The sequence below is a fragment of the Myotis davidii genome, unplaced genomic scaffold, assembly GCF_000327345.1.
Source record: "Myotis davidii unplaced genomic scaffold, ASM32734v1 scaffold147, whole genome shotgun sequence".
Lineage (NCBI taxonomy): Eukaryota > Metazoa > Chordata > Mammalia > Chiroptera > Vespertilionidae > Myotis > Myotis davidii.
The window spans coordinates 8,774,897-8,786,746 of record NW_006383010.1 but is presented as its reverse complement, the minus strand read 5'-3'; the positions used below and the strand labels follow the sequence as shown (position 1 = coordinate 8,786,746).

General features: G+C 38.3%; 1 pseudogene; it reads left to right on the top strand.

The window, feature by feature from the left end:
* The first annotated feature begins 245 nt into the window (after positions 1-245).
* Positions 246-10,530, top strand: LOC102770655 (annotated as a pseudogene).
* The last annotated feature ends 1,320 nt before the right edge of the window (positions 10,531-11,850 follow it).

Here is an 11,850-nt window from a genome sequence, read left to right as displayed (position 1 = left end):
GGAACAATGAGGCTAGATTTAAAGGCAGCTGCAGTGAGAAATGAATATAGTCAAAGGGTCCAAATTAGAAGCTATTACAATAGTCAGTTAAGACTATGGTGAACACCAAAACTAGGGTTGAGATAGTGGAGGTGAAGAGAAGGGTATAGATTAGATCAATATTTGTCATTCGCTTATTCCTCTAGTATTTATTGAGCATAGGGACTGGGCTAGCCTCTGAATTTATAGACCAAGTCCCTGCCCCCATGGCAACTGCCCAAGTCCATAACGAGGTGTCTGGTAAGTGTCAGTGAGCAAGAGGAAGCAGTGCAGGCTGACTTCCTGATTGCTGGATGGACAACTGGATAGATGTGGTCCATTCCCTGAGATCAGTAATCCTGGGAAAAAGGAGAGGGACAATAATGAGTTCAGTAATGAACATGTTGAAATGGAGCCTCTTAAATCATGACATTTAAAAAATAATCTCGTACTGAACTGTGCCAAAAGTACAAAGAAACACATAAATCCTAAATGAATAGCAATGAGGCTTCTGCCAAATTAAAAACCTGCTGGGTACAGCTCTTACTTGTGAATAGATAGAACTTCCCAGGGCTGAAATGCACCTGCAGCATTTCATTTAAGGTTGCACTGATATCGATGACACGAAAAGAAACTTTACTGAAACATGGCAAGATTATACTTGAAGCCAATAAACACAAGGCCCCCTGACTCCTGGGCAAGCTTGCACAGTAGGGATCCAGGGTGACACAGGAAAGGCTTGGTTCTTGTGTGTAGGCGGCACCAGACCAGAGGAGGTGATGGCGTTTGCACCACTTTGTGCATTCATTTTTCCGTTCTAAGAATTTTTTTCCAAAATATGATTTTTGTTATTTTAGTCCCAGCTATTTTCCAAGATGTTGTTCAGATCTTTTGAGTCTGGGAGTTTACTTGATGTATTGAAGAGGTCATTGTCTTCCTCTGAGCCTAATTTTCCTGATAGGCAGAGTTTTAACCTAGTTTCTGCAAGGAAAGAGAAATAGTTCCAAAGGGGAAGAAAGCCCACAGTAAATTGGTACAAACCATTCAGAAAGTGCTTCATACTGTAAAAAAAGCCTAAGGACGGAGATAAGAATAAGATTTCATATTTTGATGGTAAAGAAGCAAAAATCATTATATGAATTGGTACAAACATACAAAAACATGGAATGTCAACAGTATTCCTCACGTACATTTTTACAGCCAAATCAACAATACTTTATATACTTATCATGCTAATGGCTTTTACCAAATTGTGGCAGCGATAAGTTTAAAAAGACAAAAATAATAACACTGAATTTAAAGGCCTGGTTTCTAGTTCGAAAGTAAAAAAGTTAATTATCTTAGAGCTAGCTTCTAACTAAGAGGGTCTACTCTTCTAAATCAATGTTTTGGGAGTCAACTTTTCTTTCTTAACTATTACCTTAATGTTTAAGAACATTTGATCCATCTAAAATGTATAGGAATGTTTTAAAGCTTATTTACACTTCAAATGATCTATTTTTTATCATGTAAAATAATATGTTCATAAAGGTTTCCGATGTTAAATGCCAGATCGTATCGAAGTCATCCTTTGTGCATCTCATGGGCACGATCATATTTTAGCCATTCATTTATTAACTTGTTGATTTAAGTATTTATGGAGCACGTGCTGCATATCCAGCACTTAAAGGGCCCCGAGAAAACAGAACCAGAATGCACAGTTTCTGACTTCTTCCTTCACATTCTGATTGGAGGGCAAACCAGTTTAAGCCTCTTCTTATATTAACTCAGATCAGCCCTGCAATAACCCTAAGAGATTAGAACTGTTGTCATCTCATTTTACAGGTAAAGAATATGAAGTACAGAGAGGTTAAGTACATTACCTAAGATCACACAGCTAATAAGTAGTGTTTTCAGAAATAAGAAAGAACAGAGAAATTTTATAATACAAAACGTTAGTGTGTTTTTGTACATAATTTCAAAGAAATGCAAAAGAAGAGAGTGAAGTAAGATAGTTCGATGAGGTGACTTGTCAGGGATTTGTCTCCAGGAACATTTCAGAGGACAAAGGGAACGTGGGTCAGATGGTGGGGAGGAAGTGGGCCCGGGGACAGAAAGCACCTGCTGGGTACAGCCAGGAGCACGGCTTTCCTAAGAGTCGGGAGAGAGGTGTCCGTTGTCCTGTTCCCTCCCCTGTCTATACTGAGATATGTCTAACATTCTTCTATCAGAAGAATCACTGAGAACCCAGCAGACATTTTGCTGTTATAAAACGCTACATTGTTAACAAATCAGTTTTATTTCACATGCTGGAGGTTTTTCGCAGGATAGTCATTGTTGACTTCCCAGCTATTATTCCATGAACAGTTTCCATTGTAAACTTCTCAATGCCAGAAAACAAACAAACAAAACAAACAAAAAACCCCAAACACACCCTGTTAACTTCGGATTCAACCATAGTTACTCCCTTTTCTATTTACCAGGAAATCACAACCACACTGCCACCCAGTGGTTCTTAGTGGCAGCCTCCGTGACTGACAGAAAATGTAATTCAAGCATCTCCAGCCCACAGTCCTTTACAATTTCTGTTTTTACCGAAATCTGTTTTTGCATTGATTGCTTAGGATGCACAACTCATTTTAACATAGAAATGATATTATGAGTGGTTGTTAGGTTTCCAACTTGTTCATAAAATCATTTATCTCATAATGTGTTTCAAATGAACACTTTCCAGTTATGTCAGCCCTTCGGTAGTCACGGTTTCCTGGAGCCTTCTTGCATTGCACCTGTGTTCCTTCTGCTTCACTGCTTTGATGGTGCAGGAGAAAATGCCTGGTGTCCAGCCTTCCACTCCAGCCTGTTGGCTCCCCCTGTCCTCTGGCCTTGGGAAGAAAAGTAACATCACAGAAAATCCATCTTTCTGTGAGCCGACTGCTGGTTCCTGCTGCTGTGGCTCAACCACCAGGCGGGCCCAGCCTCTGTCCCTGCTCCCCGTTCATCTGGGGTCAGCCTGCTGTGAGGATCTTCTTCCATTCCTCCAGGGCCTCTCTGACTTCCCTCTCCAGCCTTGCCTTGCCCATGGCTCACTTGAACCCTTGCTGATGATTTCCTGTCAGTGACCCTCACCCTGCCCTTGTGGCTCCTCTTGACAGGAGAGAGAGTTTCTTCTCTATGGCTTCCTCCTTTCTAAGTATTTTGAGTGCATGACGAATCATACCTTGGTTGCCCTTTTCCCATCATAGGGAAAAAGGAACACAGTAACTTAAGGAATTTCTCATTCTTCTGGTTTCCCATGAAAGCCTGCTCCCCCGGAGTTGTGATCTACAAATGCTTATCTAACTATTAGCTAAGGAGAACCTGGTACCTTATAGTCTGGACTTTTGTTCAACTTCTATGTAAAGGTGTCAAACATGTTATGAAATTATATTCTAATTATTTAGTTACTTGTGTTATTACTACGGTAAAGACTTTTATAAACTACATTGCACTGCCAGTGCCTGGGATAGTATATAATACATAGTAAGTTTTCAAAATGTACTTTTGTGAATGTTTAGTGAGTTCTTCCTGATTCTTCTTGGAACGATGCTCATGGACTGGCTACCAATTCATCTAAATCTGGACAGTCAATTTCAAGATTTCAAGAAGGGATTGGACTCTGCTACTGCCTTCCTTTTCCCACTCCCTTGTCATCTAGTTAGGGGAAATGACAATCCTTAGAAACAATGAGAAACAGTAAGGCAGAGAGCTGGTGGCAATTGTGAAGTGAAACCAAGTCGTTCTCATTTGTCCATCTGCACTGAATTCCTAAAACACCCCAGCCCAGGAGTCAGAAGGCTTGGATGTGCAGTCTGCTCTGGTACCTGCTGGCTGTGCAACCAGGGCAATGAACTAACTCCCTGATGCCATTTTCACATTTATTAAATGGGGATGGTAATATACAGATGTACAACAATCCCTCATCTGCAATTCCAAAATCCTAAAAGCTGTGACAACCAAATGCTTTTTCATAATTCATTTGTCCTGAAAATCTGGCCTGTATGGAATGAACTAACATGAGGCTCCTTAAAACTTTTCTTTATCCCATTAAGATTATGAGGTGCTTTCTCAGCACATTTTGGGTGTTTTGGTTAATTTGTGGTAAAGGCATAAGCTTATCTTTCTAAAAATTTAAAAATTTAGAATTCCAAAATCTGGCCTCTACATACACACCTTAATACAGCATACCCTTGGGACCAAACATTTCCTAAAAGGGACTTTGAATCTTTTCATATCTCATGGGGTTATTGTGAGGCATATTAACCCTTAGAGTGCCAGGGAGCACGATCCAAATATGTCAATGTAGTAAAGGTTTCCTTAAGATTTTGAATATGTAACTTCATTTACTTGCAATTCATAATTCTTTTCCTAAACTGCTGTAAAATCAGCAAAAATGCCTTGGCAATTTTAGCATAGTTCCTAGGATATTGGTTGGCACTCAAAGGGTTAATATCATGACTGAAAGCTCACAGTGCCTGGATATATCAAGCCCTCAGTGAATATTTTATTATTATTTTAAAAATTTACCCCTAAATACAAGATATTTTCTCAGTCCTTCCAGAGGGGCACAAACAACCTACAGCACATGCATAGCAATGTATTCAAGTTTTTTATTCCCTTTCTCTTCTCTTGATTTTATTCTGATATTTCTTCTCCTTCTCTGCTCTTCTCTAATATCCCATTCTTCTCAACTCTGCCAATGTGATGAAAGATCTGGATCTTCCCAGGCAATCACTCCATAGCACGCATACACACATTCACATACACTTTCAGAGGAGCCACAAAGTCCCCAGTCTATCAAGGGATTCTCCTTTGGGGAGCTCATCTTTATGGAATGAATATCAAATGTGTAAGAAAAATCTCATTCACATGGTCAATTACTATTTTAAAATAATCCAAAATTTTTTTTCAAATCTATTTCAGACTAAAAATTATGCCAGTTCTAATAGATACAACTTTTAAATGTTTGGAGAAAATTGAAATACAATCAAAATAAATAAAAGGCATAAAGAGATAAGCTCCTTTCCTGAATGGCAGGTCTTTATGAACGTGATCAGTTTTATTTTTCTACGACTTTATTCTTGTCAACCACTTACATTCATGTAATGCATAGCTTATAAAGTGACTTAACAGATTATCTCAATAAATCCTCACAAATCTCTTGAGAGTTAGGAAAGACAGGAATAATCTTCATTTTACAGTTGAAAAAAATGTATTTTCAGAGAAGCCAGATGATTTCTATCTGAGGTTACATAATTGGATCTCCAAAGGTGTAATCCAGTGGTTACAGTACCATATTTTACTGGATCTTATGACAATTATTCCCATGTATACCTTCTCCATTCCAAGTTTTTATTGACACCCAATACCATATCTGCATTGGACTTCTTTTCATATACAGGAGTGAGCAAAAGAAGGTTTACAGTTGTTTGTATGGAAAAATATAATATGAAAATAAAAAATAATATAAGAATAACTGTGCTTTATGTACTCACTTTTAAAAAAATATATTTTATTGATTTTTTTTACAGAGAGGAAGGGAGAGGGATAGAGAGTTAGAAACATCAATGAGAGAGAAACATCGATCAGCTGCCTCCTGCACACCCCTACTGGAGATGTGCCTGCAACCAAGGCACATGCCCTTGACCGGAATCGAACCTGGGACCTTTCAGTCCGCAGGCTGACGCTCTATCCACTGAGCCAAACCGGTTTCGGCCGTACTCACTTTTTTAGAAAGATTCTGAACACTGCTCTGTGGGCACGGAGTACCATGAGAATGGCTGTAGCAACCCAGGGCGGTGGGCTGGACCACAGGCCCTTGCCTCTAGCCTTGGCTGGGCATACAGCTTCTCCAAGTCCCTCTGCCCTCATTTTTCATAAAACATGTCGCTAATAAAACTTAAATGATTTCTAAATAAACTTCTAGCCCTGATATACTGATTCTGGCCATGTAAATAAAACCCTATTATCATAGCTGAGTGAATAAAATTGATGTTCACAGTAGAAAAGGCTCAACTATAATATTTTCAATTCAAATCATACAATAGCAATTCAAATTTGAAATTGATCCAAGTTCAATTAAATAGAATTTCATTCTAACATCACTTTTGAAAGTGAATACAATGAAAAAATGGGGAGGAGTTTGTTTCAGTTTGCATACTTTATCAGTTTTCCCTTTTAAATATAGCTTCTCCTCCCTGTAGCTACAGGATTTGGTGAGGAAGGTGAGATGCACAGAATGGGTGGTTCTCTGTCGGGGCTCCCAGGTTCAGCTACAGTCTTCACCCCTCCCAGCATTTCTTGGCCTGTGCTCATATACCTAAGGTACAAGTCACTAGTACCTAGCATTGGGTTCACCAGACAGGCTCTCCCTTCCCAATCCCAGGGAAAGATATCAGCTATGTTTTAGTCTATTTTTTAAAAATTTGAGTCTGCTGCCGAAACCGGTTTGGCTCAGTGGATAGAGCGTCGGCCTGCGGACTGAAAGGTCCCAGGTTCGATTCCAGTCAAGGGCATGTACCTGGGTTGTGGGCACATCCCCAGTGGGGGATGTGCAGGAGGCGGCTGATCGATGTTTCTCTCTCATCAATGTTTCTGACTCTCTATCTCTCTCCCTTCCTCTCTGTAAAGGATCAATAAAATATATTTAAAAAATAAAAATAAAAAATAAAAATCTGAGTCTGCTAAATACAAGATATTAGTGTGGTAATGAAAGGCCTCACATTCAGATGTATATATACAATGCAGTAGAAAAATTAGTGGCTATGCTAATACATACACATTTGCAATCAGTCTTCAGCTCATGACTTTTGGAATATAAAACAGGTCCTTAAGCCTCTGAAATATGCAATCTATAATTGTAGGGCTTGGAAATTTACAGGTGTTCAATTATCTGCACAGAGCATATTAACTGTAATTTTGAATTCAATAAAAATAGATTATTTGTTGCTAGAAAAAAATTAGCACTGAATTGGAATAGAAAAACTATAACATTCAAGGAATTGTGTTCCTTAGCTCATAACCAGAACTATATATATGCACAATGTATTAAAATTTGTTATAATAGTGCCTTGCATTTTAAACAAAGAGAATTTAAATATTTTTTATTAGCCACCATGTATCTTTAGAAGACGGGGATAATTAACCTTGGAGAGGAAATGATTCCTTTAGTCAATGATGAAATAAGATACATAAAGTATTTCTATTAATACAAATTCTGCCCATGAAATGTTCTCAAAGACAATATAGATTTTATTAAGATTACATTCCCATTACAGATATTGCAATATTTATAAAGATATGGAGGTAATTATGGTGATGGTGTTTTATGTTCTTTGAAACAATTGAAATACACTAAAATGGATTCTGTGACTCAAATGGATTGGCATGCCAGAAAATAATTAGAAACAAATATTTTCTAATATAGGAATAGAAAAACTATGGGTACACTATTCTCTAATTTGGCTAAATGTCTGCAGCCCATATAGGGTTTCAATTTAGGACAAGAGGTTATGTTCAGAAAAAAAAAAGTATTATTTTAATTGAATAACACAACTACCTGCAATTTTATAAATTGGAGAAAGGTTTTTTTCCTTCATATAATATTATTAAGTGATTGCTTTCCGAGCCAGAAGGAGAAGACTGGGGAAACTGAAGTATGCAATTAAAAAGGGGTTACATACGGAGCTTTTACTAGTATTTCCCATGGCACAGGGCTTAGAGCAGTGGTTCTCAACCTGTGGGTCGCGACCACTTTGGGGATTGAACAACCCTTTCACAGGGGTTGCCTAAGACCATCAGAAAACACATATTTTCTTCTTCTTTTTAAATCTATTTCTTTATTGATTTCAGAGAGGAAGGGAGAAAGAGAGAGAGATAGAAACATCAATGATGAGAGAGACTCATTGATTGGCTGCCTCCTGCACGCCCTACACTGGGGATGGAGCCTGCAACCCAGGCATGTGCCCTTAGCCGGAATCGACCCCGGGACCCCTCAGTCCGCAGGCTGATGCTCTCCACTGAGCCAAGCCAGCCAGGGCGGAAAACACATTTTTTCGATGGTCTTAGGAACCGAGACACTGCTCCTCTATTGGCGGGTTGCAGACCAGTCACACATGTGTAGAGAACAGCTGCTGTGTAGAAAGCAGCTGCTGTGTTGAAAGCAGCTACTCTGTTAAAAGCAGCTACTGTGTTGAAAGCAGCAGTATTTGGAGGTAAAACGGCACTTCATGAATTATAATCACTGGGTAAATGTAAAATCAAGTACTGTAAAATCATCAACTACTGCAAAAAAAAAATCTGTACCATGGAACTTAATCTGGATGCTGATGGCTCTTTTTATATTCAGCTGTGGTTGATGTGAATACTGCCCCCTTGTGATAGTAACAGGTATGTAAAAACAACAACACAGAATGATAAGTCATAGGACACGTTAATGAACTGTATTGACTGAACTATGCCATGTATCATCTTTTGTATTATTAAAGCTATTGTTATATATTATTTCATTAGCAAACCAAATATATATTACTTTCATTAGCAAACCATCCCATGACAATCGTGTAGAGAAGAACTTTAAGAAAAAAAAATATAGTGAGGATTTTTTACAGTATGGTTTTACCTCAATAACTACAGTGGGAATTGAGAAATCGCAAAGTGTTATTTGTTGTGAAGTTCTATCAGCCGAATCTATGAAGCCAAACAAACTAAAATACCATTTTGAAAGCAAGCATTCGAGCTTTGCCGGCAAGGATACCAACTATTTTAGAAGCAAAGCTGATGGACTCAAGAAAGCCAGACTTGACACTGGTGGCAAGTACCACAAACAAAATGTAGCAGCCATTGAAGCTTCATATTTGGTGACACTCAGAATCGCCAGAGCTATGAAACTTCACAACTTTTCTGAGGATTTAATGTTGCCAGCAGCCAAAGACATTGTTCAAGTTATGATTGGAGACGAATTTGTTATGAAATTGAGTGCAATTTCTTTATCTAACGACACTGTCTGCAGGAGAATAGATGACATGTCTGCTGATATTCTTGATCAGGTAATCCAGGAAATTAAATCTGCTCCACTTCCAATATTTAGTATCCAGCTTGATGAATCTACAGATGTTGCAAACTGTTCAGTTACTGGTTTACGTGAGGTATATTAATGATGGTGACTTTAAAGATGAGTTTCATTTTTGCAAACCTCTTGAAACAACAACTACTACACGTGATGTATTTGACACAGTTGGTTCATTTCTGGAAGAGCATAAGATCTCTTGGGGAAAGGTTTGTGGTGTTTGAACAGATGGTGCTCCAACTATGCTAGGATGTTGATCTGGATTTCAACGTTTGGTACTGAATGAGTCACCAAAAGTCACGGGAACTCACTGTATGATTCATCAGCAAATGTTAGCAACAAAGACACTGCCACAAGAGTTACAAGAAGTAATGAAAAGCGTCATAAATTGTGTCAATTTTGTAAAGGCGAACACTTTAAACGGTCAACTGTTTTCACATCTATGCAACGAGTTTGATGCGCCGAACAATGCTCTGGTATTTCACGCTGAAGCGAGATGGTTGTCGAGAGAAAAAAATTTAAAACATATTTTTGAGCTTCGTGATGAACTCAAAACATTTTTTAATCAGAAAGCAAGACCGCAGTTTGAAGCACTTTTCGGCGATAAAAGTGAACTGCAAAAAATAGCTTTCTTGGTTGCCATCTTTGCCATCTTGAATGAGTTAAATTTATCACTGCAAGGACCAAATGCAACATGCCTCGATTTGTCTGAAAAGATCCAATCATTCCAAATGAAACTTCAGCTTTGGCCAAAAAAAATGGATGAAAATAAAATTTACATGTTGCCTACCTTATCTGCTTTCTTTGAGGAACATGACATTGAACCAGACAAAAGGATTACAATGATAATTTCTGTGAAAGAACACTTGCACATGCTTGCAGACCAAATTTCATCGTACTTTCCAAATCTACCTGACACCCCATTTGCACTTGCCAGAAGCCCATTCACAAAGTTGAAGATGTTCCTGAGACAGCACAAGAGGAGTTCATTGAACTTATTAACAACGATGCAGCGAGAACTGATTTCTCTACAATGCCAGTTACAAAATTCTGGAAAAAGTGTTTGCAGTCATATCCTGTTCTGCCTGAGACTGTGTTGCACCTTCTTCTTCCATTTCCAACAACATATCTTTGTGAAACAGGATTTTCCAGCTTGTTGGTTATCAAGTCTAAATACAGAAGTAGACTTGTTGTGGAAGATGATCTTCATTGTGCTCTTGCAAAAACTGCCCTGAGAATTTCTGATCTGATGAGAAAGAAGCAATCTCAACCTTTGCACTGACGTTGGCTTTTTATGCATACTGTCGCAAAATGTAGCAAAGTAGTTTACTGTTGTTATATTAAGACTGTTACCCATGCTACACCATGCTTCAAGACAAAATTTCATTTACTTGTAATTAGAAATAAATATTTCACAATATATAATTACATATTGTTCTTGTGATTAATCACTATGCTTTAATTATGTTCAATTGGCAACAATGAAAATACATCCTGCATATCAGCAGATATTTACATTACGATTCATAACAGTAGCAAAATTACAATTATGAAGTAGCAACAAAAATAATTTTATGGTTGGGGGGTCACAACATGAGGAACTGTATTAAAGGGTCGCGGCATTAGGAAGGTTGAGAACCACTGGCTTAGAGGAAGACAATCAAGGACATCACTTAAGAAATGCAACGGCAGTGAGAATGGTCTGAATTCTGACTCCCCTCTCAGCACAATACTTGGTGCCCCAAACCCACAAGTCTCCTTTCTCTCTTTGGCAGGATGCAGGAAGCTCATACTTCGTGGTGACTTTTAGGCTTCTCGCTTGGTGGCTGTGTGAGCTATGGCTTGGCCACGTCAGAGAATTGCGCCTGTATCTCTAAGTCTGATATGTTTAGTCTGTAGCTTCTGATGTCAATTCTTTTATAAAGAACTAATATTGACTTTGTGGCTCCAATATTAAAGCAACAACAACAGGAATAAATTCAACAATAATAGCTACATTTCTTGAGCATCTTTTTGTGTGCTGAGCATTAGAGCTAACACCCGCTTCATCTTATCTGATTACCACAACCGTTATACAAAGTGGGGAATATTATTACCTCCATTTTACAGGAAAGGAAAGCAAAACTTTCTGAAAATCATACAACAAGCTAGAGCTGAGATGCAAATGTAGAGGTTCGAACCTAACACCTAAGGATGATCAGAAGCACAGAAAATACAGGGGGAAATGGATTAAAATAATTCAAAAAAGTTAGGAGACAGGAAGAGTGAGATAGAAAATAAGTCAGAGCAATAGCTGGATCATCCATACCCCTTATCACATTATAAAAATAGAACCTCAGTAGTGAGTGCATAGTTATAACTTTAAGCAATAGTTTAAATATTTTACAAAAAGAAAAGACCAAGCCCAGACAGCTTAGCAGCTGACACTACCCAATATTCAATGAACAAATATTCAATGAACAAATATTCAATGAAAAAGAAAGAATATTCCCTAGCTCTTTTTATGAGAGGAGTATGAATCTTCATACTACAGTAGATTATGATCTCCCTCTGCCGTGCACTTCCCCTGTATACTTTTCCCTATACCTCTGGAGCTGGAAGCCTGCAAACTATATTCCATAGTCTACTTGTCCTATGGCTTCCCATTAATTTCTACTAATGTGAGGCATTGAAAAGAGATTTAAAAATGAAAAGAATAGAAAAGTGACTTGTTTTCCATTTCTGCCAGCTCAGCCAGTAGTGGCTGCTTC